General features: G+C 38.8%; 1 pseudogene; it reads right to left on the bottom strand.

Moving 5' to 3' along the window:
• Positions 1-2,271: 2,271 nt before the first annotated feature.
• On the bottom strand, positions 2,272-6,309 carry LOC147449322 (uncharacterized; annotated as a pseudogene).
• Between the last annotated feature and the right edge of the window lie 8,480 nt (positions 6,310-14,789).

Below are 14,789 nucleotides of genomic sequence, written 5' to 3'. Positions count from 1 at the left end.
AACATCATTAACAGCAATAGAGGCAACAGCATCGCAAGGACGGTGCAAGCATGAGAGAGAGAGAGAGAGAGAGAGAGAGAGAGAGAGAGAGAGAGAGAGACCTATGTATTTCGATGTCTGCTCCAAAAAAAGGCTTATTTTCACTCCCACTTGTTATAAACTATAAATCCTAACCGTGATATATTCACATTATAAGCGGCCAAAGAGTAAATAGTCCGGCTTGCTATAATCAAATTATACTAACTATATGAGATTATCTAAATTATATACTACATCAAATGATAAATATTATATATAAGTTATATAATATATGATATGTAATTTATAACATAATATATAAAATATACTAAATACTATATACTATATAAAATATACAAACGATTTATATATTTTATAGGATAAGTATATAATATATAAGTATAATATAACTATATTATAACTATATAGTATATATACGTATAGTATAAATATATATTATAAGTATATAGTATATAGCTATATAATATAAGTTTAATATAAGTATAATATATATAGTATAGAATATAAATATGTGATATATGTATATATATGTGTACATATATTTTATATATATATATATATGTGTGTGTGTGTGTGTGTGTGTGTGTGTGTGTGTGTATGTATATATACACTTACTTGTGTTATATACCATATATTCTATATATACTATGCTTATATAATATACTATAGAGTATATGATCTATATGTACTATGTAGTATATACTATATGTTATATATATTATATGGAGCATACTTTATACTATATATATACTATATGCATATGTTACTATACAATATATATAGTACTATATATACTATTATAGGGTGGATATAGTATATTGTATATGAGTTAGTATACATAAAATATAATATATATCATATGTCATATGCATTATAAATATTATATATAATAAATATATCATATATATCCAATAGAGTTCTACCGTAGCCCGAGCGAGCATGAGCGAGCATACAAGAACCCGAGCAAATATCTATGATGGTGTTGTTGTCAATGCATATGACCTAACAAAAAAACAAAGAAAAACATAATACTAGTTTTTGAGAAAAATTGGACAGAGCTTCCTTTATACATAGGTCAATATTTCAAAACAAACCCATTAGCCATTTAAGGCACCTCACAGGAGGATTTGAAATTCTAACCAAATTGTTGTAAAGAGTGAATACTTCTCATCCATGACTCAAAACATTGGAACATCAACTCAAAAGTTTCCATCAAAACATGATGAGAACCATATGAAAATAGCAAGACATGAATTTCAATTCTAACATCAATGCTACAAATTTCTCAATTCCTATGATTAGTCACATTCATTGTCAATGTAGACTTTCCCCCTCCAACGCATTGTCAATGCATATGACCTAACAAGAAAACAAAGAAAATCATAATACTAGTTTTTGAAAAAAAATGGATAGAGCTTCCTTTGTACATAGGTCAATATTTCAAAACAAACCCATTAGCCATTTAAGGCACCTCACAGGAGGATTTTAAATTCTAACCGAATTGTTGTAAAGAGTGAATACTTCTCATCCACGACTCAAAACATTGGAACATCAACTCAAAAGTTTCCATCAAAACATGATGAGAACCATATGAAAATAACAAGACATGAATTTCAATTCTAACATCAATGCTACAAATTTCTCAATTCTTATGATTAGTCACATTCATTGTCGATGTAGACTTTCCCCCTCCAACGCATTGTCAATGCATATGACCTAACAAGAAAACAAAGAAAAACATAATACTAGTTTTTTTGAAAAATTGGACAGAGCTTCCTTTGTACATAGTTCAATATTTCAAAACAAACCCATTAGCCACTTAAGGCACCTCACGGGAGGATTTGAAATTCTAACCAAATTGTTATAAAGAGTGAATACTTCTCATCCACGACTCAAAACATTGGAACATCAACTCAAAAGTTTCCATAAAAACATGACAAGGACCATATGCTACAAATCCCTCAATTCTCACACTCATCATCGATGTAGACATTCCGTCTCCGACGTGTCTCACAGATTTCAGAATCGTATCGCATGTCCGCTTCCATGCTCCGAGCCATCTCCTCAGTGTAGACCGGCATGGAACTTCCAACCAACAAGAAAATGCATCATCAGGACAAAATACTAAACAAGACATAGAAGCAATATCCATAAACACTAAATACCAATGTTGAAATCAAAAGGATTAAAAAACATAAGCAATGTCAATGGCATAGTAAGACGTGGGCCTCACTAGTCATCAAAGGGATTGACACGCGATGGCATATCACCCTCATCATCAATATCTAAGGAGGTGGAGAGGTCCTCTCTGCTCCACTTTCTACGACGGAGTAATGGTAGCACATATCCTGAAATCAATGGCTCATCAATGTCGAGCGCAACACATGTCCGTCCTGATCCCACACAAGCCGCCAGTGCAGGGGCTATACCACATCCAAGCTCCAAGCAAATACCTCCACGCCGACAAAGGAGCTCCACAAAGCATGCAACAAAATAATGGCTCCGCTGCAATCCACCTCGCAATGGCTCGCCTGATGATGATCTAGCTTGAGAGAGCTTCGGAACATGATGCATCATAAAAGAATCCGATGACTCCATGCCAAGGCGAGAAAATAGAACAGTGCTCTCTGCTACGAAGCACGGTGGACGCATACCTACTCGATGAACCATAAATAGCACAGAGCAAAGACACTGTAACAAAAGAGGCACGGTTAGAGAAAGCAATAACATAAATCATTAGAGTATTAATACAAAGCAAGTGTGTCACCTCAATAGGACCGCCAAAACTCTCAAAATGACCATAGGCTCCATGATGGAGTACTACAATACGTCGATGAACAACCAGCTCTGCAGCACGTCAAAATCTCTCCACCCACCCAATGGCCTCTCCTGTTCAAATCGTTAATTATTACGAACACTTACAATGATTATTACTATCTTATGGCATGATCATAAACAAAAAGATCTCACCCGCCGTAGACACCATGATTAGAAGCCAGACTGAATCTGCTAGCGTCGAGAATGCCAAATGAACTCCATCACACACATGATCCTCACTGCAAATGTCCCAGTGAGGTAGAGTAGAGGAGCCTACTAGAGACCCACCAAAGGGGAGATCCAAGAAAATGAAATTAGCAACCCATGGAACGGCTCTCCCCGCGCGAGTATATAGTGTAGCATCCGAACGTGCCCGTGAATGATGCTCATGTACGGGGATCCATATGGGATTTCGGACTCCCGCTCTGAAGTCTGCAGCAATGGCAATGTAGTCCCCCACTATGGCCATGCACCGTATGTCAACAAAACTGGATATGTTTTGTAGTGGAGACTCCACAAGATAAACAAATGAGATAGTCTTCCTAGCCATGATGGTGCCAAAAGACACTGGAACATCACAACAAGATAATATTAGTCATCTATGAAGCATATTTTTGGAAAGCACTAACAAAATTTTATAAGACATACCAGGCATTGAGCCCACATCCTCCTCTACGATCGTATCCACAAATGTTTCCTTTTCCTTTTGAGAGTTGCATGCATCTTAAACAAAACATTTTAAGTCAAAATACTACTAACTTATGGTTGTTTGGCATGCCAAAGAGTGAAACATACCTGCATGTCACGCCTCTCGTCTATCTGCTGGTGGATTTTGTATCACAACATCCCTCGACATCGTGTCATGCAGCTCTCTTTCACGACCAAGAACATGACCTTTTTCCATATCTATCCACCACGGACAATTCTCAATCTCCCATGCACTCAAGGTGCGCATACTAAAGGGGTACATGCATGTGTCTTGAGTAGCCATCTGAGTCCACTGTCTTGCCAAAAAAGGCATGGCAGGCAACACATTCTTGGATACCAAAAACATAAAGAATCTACAATGAACAGCTAACAAGTTACATGAAGCTCATCACATAAACATAACAAATTAATAAAAACCTGAAAGACAAACATTGTGTTGCCATTCGCAATGTATCTACCTTCTTCAATGCCTGCTTCTCCACTTCCTTCGTCTTTGCTCCAAGAGACACTTCAATTGGAAACAAAAAGGGCATGGCTTCAAATTTTATCTCCTCAAAATAGAATGTGAGGGTAGAGTCATGTGGCAAAGGCACAACGCCAAGCACATCCATAAGACCTGACACAATCTAAAATGCTCTTTCAAAGACTCGTGCCAAAAAACCCTCTCTATGAAGCCACCTACAAGTCCAAAAAGAGTGAGAGAAAAAAAAGATAGTACAACAAATTCAAGATTAATTATCAAGGATCATCTTACATGCGGAAGACGTGATCTCCTTTCGTAAGACCATATGCACCCCTTGTAATCTTGTCTGCCTCAAGCAAAGAAATCCAATGAATCTTGTTTTGAACGGGAGCATCTTGGAGTGCTATTAAGTTCAATTTCTCCAATGTAGCCCAGCTATCATTACCCCATTTCAGAGACAAAACCCTTGCTAACCAATCCGTCCCAAGGTTGGGATCCACAATGTTAACTAACTGCAATATGAGTATAAAAATGACAATTACTCTAATTACATATTGTACCATTCGCCACAAACAAAGAGTAGATACAAACAAATAAAGTACCTTCCCAATACGATCTTGATATTTGTGTGTGATCTCTTGGTGAATTCTCTCCTCTTCCTTTTTGAAGTCTTCGTCAAACAAACCATGCTTCACATTCGACATTCTCTTCTCTTTCTCTTTTGTCATTTGAATCTAAAATCCAAAATAAGCAAGACTATATTAATAATCACTCACACCAATGCCAAAAGAAAGAAATTTATTTGATTCATACATCATAGACCAATCTGCCAAGGTAACGTCGAGTGAGCGGATACCAAGGCTCGGAACCTTTGCCATACTTTTTCCGTACGGCGGCAATAAGATTTTGACCCTTTTCGGGTAAACCATTTAAGTACATCACATGATCCGCCGCACAAATGTGTGTGGTATTAACGATCTCATCACGAAGATGAGTGGCAACCAGAGCATGAGTATTCATGCTGCATTGACATATCATGTAAGCATTCAAATATACGATAACTTAAATACTAGCAAAGTTGAACAAGCAAAACACTTACAAGTTCATTCTTTGCAAACTGCTTAGCAACGCAATCTCAAGCACTTTGGTAGGATCTATGATAGTGCACAAAACACGACAATGCTTCTCCTTAGAAGTGGAAAACCTTTCTTTAATTGCCTCTGTCCATGCCACAGTACGATGATTCCCTTCCCAAACATAGAACATGTGATTGACAAGATCTTGAAACTTTGGTTTCTTTTTCAATTCACATTCGAATTCATCATTGATCTCATTCCATAGAGGTCCCCATGTTGCTTTGATCTCATCTTGAGTACACACAAAAGTCAAACTTTAAACAAAATCCAAAGAATGTGAACAATGGAAAAAAGATAGAAAGTATTGACATACCTGTCACAAGGCTCTCCTCTCTTTTGCATGTCAATAAAGAGACAATGAAAGCTCCTTTTTCTGGCATATAGCCTTCTTTTGCAAAGGCAGACTTCAACCCACTAAGATCATCTCTCAACCCTCTCACCCTTGCATATGGAATCAATCTGCACAAGGGAATAGAGGGACAATCAAAGCAGCTAAATACATGTGTTCTCTCAAGCATATCTACTCCCCTATGCATGAAGATTTTTTGTTCATCCTCCATTTTTGCGGCTGCACTAACCTCGTCCCTTATCTCCCATGGGACTATCTGCAACCCATTCTCCTCAGGGGCTAGTGTCTCATCTATCTCATGTAAAGATCCTTGCCCCATGTCCATAGATAGAATCTCCTCTTCTTGTGTTTCTAGCTCCTCTACCATGATAGTAGCTGAAACCGAAGAGACCTGGTCAGTACTGTCCACATGACCATAAGAGATTTGGCCACTACTCCTCCCTCTCCGGGCACGACCACGGGATCTAGGGCTGATCCAATGTAAATAAACAATTCAATATTTTTAGTAACCTTCAAAAAGAAACCAGTTGTTGACGGAAACACATGATGAAACATAAAGTATTGTTATGGAATAACAAAATGAAACAAAATTTAATTTAGAGCACTATTTCAAATACTATGCATAGCCCATGAGATATATCTCCAACAGATTTTAGAAACCAAGGCTATTTATTTATTCCAACATCATTAAAAATGTAAAAAATTCATAAGAATATTTAATTGCAGATATTTAAAAGTTTAAAACACCTGGCAGGAGGACGCCCTCTTCGATAAGATGTACCATTTTTGCCTGCCATCGATTGCCCTTGTCATGAATTGACCTACACAAGTCACAGCTAAACTTAAATTTGCAGACATGGCATAAGTAGCTCTACGTTTAAAATTAAGTTGTATTAACAAAAAAACAAACAAAATGCACAATCTCTAGTTGATTGGACATAATGATACATCATTCAACACCATTCGGTGGGAAACAATTGGCTAAGCAAGCCAACAACGACAAAATTTCAAGCCTGTTGATAGGGCCGCACGCCGGCGTTCGGTCATTGCGATAGTATTTTCCTCTATTTTAGTCTGCTTTTCCCCTTGCGCTCAACATGAATTTTGAAAATTGAAAATGAAAGAAAATTAAGCTGACACACATTTTTTTCGAACACTTCAGGGTACCTCTCTCTCTCTCTCTCTCTCTCTCTCTCTCTCTCTCTCTCTCTCTCTCTCTCTCTCTCTCTCTCTCTCTCTCTCTCTCTCTCTCTCTCATTTTGAGAATCTTGAAATACTGTTAACTAGTGTTCAGAAAAATTCATTTTCACAATCATACAAAAATCCCTCCAAAACTAGCAATTTTACAATACTAGCCAAAAAACTTTCGCAAGCTGACACACAGTTTTTCCGAACTGTTGAGGGTACCCCTCTCTCTCTCTCTCTCTCTCTCTCTCTCTCTCTCTCTCTCTCTCTCTCTCTCTCTCTCTCTCTCTCTCTCTCTCTCTCTCATTTTTAAAAGCTGGAAATACTGTTAACCAGTGTTTGGAAAAATTCGTTTTCACAAACATACACTATTTTACATGTATTTAAGTATCTAAGTGTTAAAAAAAACATACCCGACTCTGTGTTAGGCAACGCAAGCAGACTCTCAAGCAGCTGTGTTAGGCAGCGCAAGTTGCAAGCAGACTCTCTGGAAGACGACAGCAGGGCTGGAAACTCGGAGCTCGACGACAGTAGGGCTGGAAACTCGGAGCTCGACAATAGCAGGGCTGGAAACTGCAAGCTACCGCAACGAGCGCGCGCCGGCGCGCGCTACTTGCAGCAGAGAAGAGACGAGGCATGTGTCCTGCGCGTCCCCATCAATGGCTCTCTGTGTCGTGCGCCTCTGTCTTGACAAAAAAGTTTTTGTTTAAAAACTTGCCAAACCTACAGATCATAACACTTCAGTTAAATGGTCCATGGAGTTAAATGGTCTCAAGTTTCACACGATAAGTGTCTCAAGTTTTACACGAAACTACCATCGAGAGAATGGTCTCAAGTTTTGGGTTTTACACGAAATTACCATCAAGAGAATTGGCTTTATGAGCTTGTGGGAGTTGGTTCAATAAGGGCTTCTTGCTATTTGTACTAAGGAGGGCTCGAAGGTGCGATTACACTAAACATAAATTTTTTTCAAGCTCTACGAGTCGCTCATAACTATTTTCTGCTTCAATTTTGATTTATATAATTTTTTTAAAAAATAACTCTCAAATATTTAAAGTTCTTTAAAGATCTCCAATATTTTGTTCATAAATGTCGTAAATGTTGTTTGGATTTTCAAAAAATTCCCAGACATCATGGTGATTGTCTATCATGATTCATAAGAAGAGTCCTGAGTTAATTTGAAGTAAAAACGCCCAACTCGAACGTGACGAGAAAAAATGGAATTTTACATGATTGATAGGAGACATTCTTGAATGCTCGACGGCTGCGACATCTCCACCATCACACATTGCAGTTAAATCAATTAACTTTGCTCTTTTTCAATTTCCCCACTTTGGTTAATGTCTGTACTACCCAGCATCGTAACTCAATTAGCCCACAGTTCTTGAGCAGTAATCCTATTGCTCCAGCTTTCATTAAAATAGTTTTATGTAATGGCTAGGCATATCACTATCTATGGACCGCAAGGAGGCCAGAAGCTTGTTCTTATGTTTGAAGGTAGCACATATGCCCTGCCTGTAGCCTCTGTGAGACAACATTTCGAATTAACTACTGCCTTTAATTTGCATCCCTTAACTTTAAGTGGCGACCAGGTAAAGATGGAAGTAATTGAAACTTCTAATGGTGATGAGGTTTTCCTTCTAAATCACGACCAGTGTCAGTTTTTCAAGGTTCGCATTGCTTCAAATCAGACAACTGTACATGGCAGTAGAATCAAGTCTGCACCAACAATAGTCGATTTGGAATCTGATGAGTTTGAGAAGCTTGGTTCTTTTAGCGTGCTTGAAATCATACGTTCAATGCCTTTGAAGAGCAATCTTTATCTGGCACTAAAACAAGCAAAGAATATCATTCAAGTTCAAGAGCTGCCTGTACATTACGATGGCTATGTTGTGTTTGAGTTGCCACCTTCTGGTGCAGCCAGTGGAATGATAGGGATGGAGCAAAGAAATGATACTCACATGTGGATAGAATATGTCACATGTAGTAGTGACACTTTTCCAGGCATTGTTCGGTTCAGTCGATGCTCAGGTCACTTGTGTTGTCATAACACTGACTATCCATATTATCTAAGGACTAGATTATATAATGAGGTTCATTGGCGTGGTCGCCTTTCAAAGTCTTCCCCACAAGGCATGCTTACACCTGACTATGGCACCTTGATATGCAGTCATTGCTCTCAAATGCCTGAATGTGTGGCCACATGTCCTGCAGTTATTTATTATTGTATGCCAAGATATAAGCAAAGATGGACCCGATGCGTGCTACATTTAGGTGAGCATCATCATCCATGTGGAGCAGGAAGGTCCAGATCAAATGAAGAAAAAGTTGCATCGATACTACAAACTCATGCTTTTGCAGATCCATTTACCACTGCGAAGCAGTTGGAGCGTACAATTGCTCAAGATTTTATAATGGAAAAGCTTGTCATGGAGAATGCTGAGAACACCAAATGTATTGAAGACGGTGAGTTTTCTGAATTTCTTGACACAATCACACCTTTGTCAAACAAGCGAATGATTGAGAGAAGCTTGGAATGTGCCAAACGATCAAAAAACATAAGTGCAAAAGGTTTGGAAGCTGTGCTTGATCTAAAGAGCAAGAGTAGGTATCCATACATTCACGATGTTCTTTTTCCTGGCCAACTTGGAGATGGACAATAGCCACATGTATTTAAGATGTCAACCATCGGCCCGGGAAGTGGGGTTGATCTAGTTAATCGAATGCGCCCGGGTGGAAACTTGGAACACATGTGGGTGCACTTTGATCATGTGCATCGTGTGCATGGATGGCCAACAATGTCTGCACATGTTTATGATCCATTTGTTTGTGAACTTCTGACAATTGCAACATGTGAATTTACTGTGGAGAATAAGTTTGCACAAATAGAGTTTTGGAGGATGCTCAATAAGGTGGTTGAAGTCCAAGGGTATGATAAGCCTGAGTTTAGAGGTTTCATGGCTGATGAAGCAAATGAAAATTGGATAGCAGTCAGAACCGTTTATTTTGGAGGTCCCAATATGGCTATGCCTGCTAAGGAACGATCATGTGTGTTCCATTGGGAGCAATCCATGATCCGTCATACTGTGAAGTGCATTAAGCCTTCCTCCCAAGAAGAACACAAGATTAAATGCTGCAATTGGAGAATCGCATCGTCAGAGAATCAAGCTGAAATCTGCAAGGGAGAACTTCGTCGCTATTGGAGAGCTGGGCATGCTATTGATGGAGAGGTTTCATGTCTAGAGACTTGGTTGGCTTGGTGGGATGTTAGAGTTTCACATTGGGGAGGACGCTTTGTTATGCAAGATGAGTCTGGCATTTTTATCCCTAACACTAACTTGTCTGAGAGAAAACATGCTAGCATGCGGGCATGCTTTGGTTTCAAAGAAAAAATTAGTTTGTATGAAGCTGCAGGGGCAGACATGGCAATGGCAGTGCTACAAAGTGTAAAGTATAATGCTTACCTTAAAGGTGCAAAGACATGCAGTGGTCCGGGTATACAGGATCTTGCCCAGAGATTCTTTAATTGATCGTCCACAGCTTCGGGTGCTACAAAATTGGTCAATCTTTCTCACTCTTCGATGAAAGAAATGGGTTTGCAAAGTCCAGAGATGAATAGGTCGTACGGCAGGGAGAAGAGTGTGAAGAAAAAGAGGTCAATCTTTGTGGATGGTGGTGTTGTGCTAGAGGAGGATAGCCACAGACCTGATTTTGTTACAGTTACTGAACACATTAGTGGAAAAAGACATGCAAATGTACAAGGGGATACAAAATATTGGCCAGAGGTGAAAGTTGCAAAGACGGTATGGGCGATTAGGAGAACTGAACCCGGATGTAAGATGACATGTTTTGGGATTTGGCAGGATCAAACAAAGAGATGTGGAAGATTCATTAATGAAGGCTCTAATGACATTAAGAGAGGGGTTGCAACACCTTGTTTTTGGGGTCAGAGAAAATATCCCTCATCTGGGTCAAATCCTGGGGGGATAGTAGAGGGTTATATTTGGTTTTGCAATGCTAGTAATTTGCACACATGGAAAATTCATGACATGGTGGTGGGACCACCCGGATCTGCACCAAGAGTTTGGAGTGTCGTTGAGGGCACTAATCTTGTGCCATATGAGGCAGAACAACTACAAGCTAATGGATTTGTGCTTCATCAGCAACGTGGAGCAAGAGGTGTAGTTCTGAATGGGGGGATTCGAGATGCAAATAGAGTTCCGAGTGCCTTTCGACCAAGATATAGGGATGGCAAGGTTGTCAAGTGGCGATCCAAATTAACAAAGGAATTTCAGACGAGAATTGATTTGGGGACATGCTTGGTGGCAGAATTGATTAAAGAAGTTATTATTGTGTGCAATGAAACACATGTTTTCTATGTTCGCACAAAGGGCTCAAGGATAAAGGGAGTTTCATACTCTGTGACATTATCAGATTTTCCAAGGTGCACTTGTGAAGATTTTCAAAAGAGAGAGTCCAAGAGGCTAACATATGTGCCATACAAGCATATATACTATGTGTTTCTTCATGTTCTGGGTTTGGACTCTCATGCCCATGAGTTCATGCACCAATTGGCTTTGACAAAGGAAGAGCTCTTTCAAGCTCTCGGTGGAGTACGACCGAACATGCAACAGTAGATCAAGTTTTGTGCTCTAAAGTTTTTGTATGTCATTGTGGGTTTTTTGTCAATCTATGATGGCCCCTATAGCCGTGCCTTTGGGTGTGAAGGATTTGCACTTTATGTGTTTTGTGGTCCTATGATGAGCCTTGTTGTGCGAGAGAATATCTAAGGTTTGAGCAAGTTTTTGAGTATGTACCAATGAATTAGATGTGGGTGTATGGTTCTTTTATTTGAAAAAAATTAAGATATGACTGGTTCATTTTACTACTCTATGTTCAACATCTGAACTATTGCAATATTGATATGCTCGTTTCTATTGTATATATTCGCTCGGTTTCCTGTTCGCTCGGAAGTATTTGATGGGGGTTAGGGATCCCTCTATCCAATATATTGATAGATATATAGTGATAATATAAATAGTATATAGTAAATATATCACATGGTATATATGTTAATTATTGTATATAAATATCATATAAGATATACCATATAGTAGAGAATAATAATATAGAGATAGATATATAGTAAATATATTAATAATCATAAAAATAGAATATAACTATATGATACTTTCTATATATCATTATTGTAGTAAAATATAAGTATATAATCAATTTTTATAAATACGCGTATTTGGAGGGATTTTGAAAGTGACGTCTGTTAATAGAAGGATTTGAAGAAATGTTCATTCGAATGTATCTTAATGAATGTGACTGTGCATATCTTAAAGAATGAATATTTCAAATCTATTTATAACATTTTTCGATGAATGCATTAACTTTTTACAGCTATATGCTTTTACACTTTCTTTGTGTCTTCTACACACTCCGTGTCATCTCTTTCTGTGAATTTCTTTCCCTCAAGTATTCCTCCTTCTTGTCTGTCTCAAACATGACAAGAAGGATAGTGTCTCATTACGAAATGGAGATCTTCTACTTAGTGAATATTTTCTTCAAAGCCTATTGCCTCCTTCTATTAAATTTGAAGCGTTGCAAGCAATCGTTCAGACATGGAGCTCTGTGTCTAAGGTCAATGTGTTCCCAAGATGGGATCAAGAAGACCAAAAGCATTACCTCCTTGATCATACTCTGTCCTCAACTTACCACATTTTGCATTCGGATGACTATGTTTATGTGTCTAACAGTTTAGAAACGAGTGAAGATGTTGGTGATGATTCTATGTATGCTACATCATGTAACAAAAGTTCAAATCCATTACATTTAAGTATTGATACTGATGAAGATGCAGATGTAGTTGTTTTGGAAATGGTGGAACTAACCAAGTCACCAAAACCCTTTCTAGACACATATGGGTAGGTTGAGCAAACGACGCAAGAGTATTCAAACTGTAACATTTAATGGCCTAAAAATTTGTGTGTATGGGAAATTAGCATGAACATAGTGGGCATTTCATTAAAATAGATTCCTAATGAGAATTACAAGAGTGCTTGGGTGGAGAGAGCAACAAAAATCATATCACCTAGTTAGATAGGATCAACAATACTTTCAAAAGAGAGAGAAATTAAGCTATTGACAACAGTTGAGGACCCGATTTGCATGGATCCGGTCCCCCCTCCAAAAGGCTTTGTATTATGGTTTCTCCCATCTAGAGAGACATTGTACGATACAATTCTTTGTGTTCCTTCAAGGCTAGTTAGTGCAATGAAGATGAAAGCTTCATGCACTAAGAAAAACACTTAGCAAACACAACATTAATTATCCCCGTTCTCAGACCCAAGACCTCACACACCTTCGAAGATGGTGAGAGCTAGCAGGGTATGAGAGTAGATTGAGAGGAAGAAGGAGTATCTTACGAGAAAGATGTACATCTCCTCACATAATCACTCATATTAGCATAGCTTAGCTTAGTAATTAGCTTGGTAGAGGAGATGAGCATGCATTGAAGCTTGGCTCTCGGTTGGATTTGCATCCACATGCCAAGAGTGTGTTGATGTAGGCTTCTATCTCACAAGCTTGGAGTAGATGATGAGCTCTCCATTAAAGCTTGGGAAGAGATAGTCTTCTTTACTTCACACATAGACTGTGTGTGAGTGTGTTTGTGTGTGATAATGCCTTGCAAAAATCAGCCCCCTCTCTCTCTTGGGCGAGCCCTCTTGCTATTTGCTCTTGCTCAACCCTCATTGGCCCTCCCCAAGTCAAGCCAATGACTATTAAGCAGCATAAGTGATAGACTTCTGACATGTGTCCCCCTTTCCCGTTTTGTGAGAGCTTTAGGTAAATTAATAATTAAACTAAACTCTCATTGGACCCCTTTGCCTCCTGGCCAATAGGAATCAGGCAAGCCATTGGGCTGTTGAATGCTCATTGGACCCCTTGGGAGACTGTCCAATAGTCATCTAGGAGACTTAATTCTCATTGGTTCTTTTATTAAGTGTTTTTAAATTAATTAAACTAGATTTACTCTATCCTAATTCTCATTGGTCCACCTTTAAGCCATCCAATAGGAATTGGGTACACCTTGTGGGCATCTGGCCTAGGGAGCTGACATGTGTCCCTCATTCCCTTTGTGTAAAGGGAGCTTGTGTGTGTGTGTGTGTGTGTGTGGCTTTCTCTCTCATCCCCTAGAAGAAAGGCTCGCCCCCTCCCAAGTAGGGATTGCAAAGACTTTTTGGTCACACACAAAGCATCCAATTTCCCCTAGGGTTGACCTTTGGACACAACCTTTGAATTTTTTTGGAACCTTAGCATTTTGGAAGTCTTAATGGGCTGAACCTTGGGGTCTTTTTAGCCCATTGTTGCACATGGCTCTTTTGCAGATGGCCCCCCCTTTGGATCCCTATTTTCCCTCCTTTGGATCCCTACTATGGCCGGTCTGCTAGCTTAACCAATATTCTAGCTTTTTCTCCCCTGGCACTTCCCCATATTAAATGATCAGTTTAACATGAGAAAATCATTTAGGAGAATTAGATATTGATTATTATGACATTACCTCTCTCTTGAAATCATAGTCGTCCTCGACTATGGTGTAGAGAAGATAAAGCATATTCATGAGTCCTTTTCTTAGCGGGTAGAGGATCCCTATGTTACCCTACAACATCATTCCACAATGGATGACGAGTGCATTTGGCGCTTGAGAGCCTGAGGCTGCCGCAAGCATGTCTGCACATTAGTCCTATCAGTCTTCCATAGTAGAGTGACAAGCTCTACTTGGTGTTTGGGAGACGTCGTCTCCGCAAACTTGATCTAAGCATGCATACTACTTCATTTTTGTGCACAATAAAGAAAAAGAGAGTCTTATAAGACAAAAAAACTTTGTTCTTTTTTAACATTTTGTACATTTGCTTACTCTTGGGAAGCATTGTAAGCATTGACAAGGTTTAGGTTATCCTTTAATTGTATGCCTTGCATCCATCTAGCATCTTCAAAAGGATAATTCTTAAACTTAATAAGATATCGTCGGATAGTCTTACCGCCTCTTAATACCTTATCTTCATGTCGGAGAATGGACTCG

The sequence above is a fragment of the Adiantum capillus-veneris genome, chromosome 10 (assembly GCF_014529385.1).
Source record: "Adiantum capillus-veneris isolate H3 chromosome 10, ASM1452938v2, whole genome shotgun sequence".
NCBI classification, from domain to species: domain Eukaryota; kingdom Viridiplantae; phylum Streptophyta; class Polypodiopsida; order Polypodiales; family Pteridaceae; genus Adiantum; species Adiantum capillus-veneris.
This window is presented reverse-complemented; position numbering and strand designations above follow the sequence as displayed.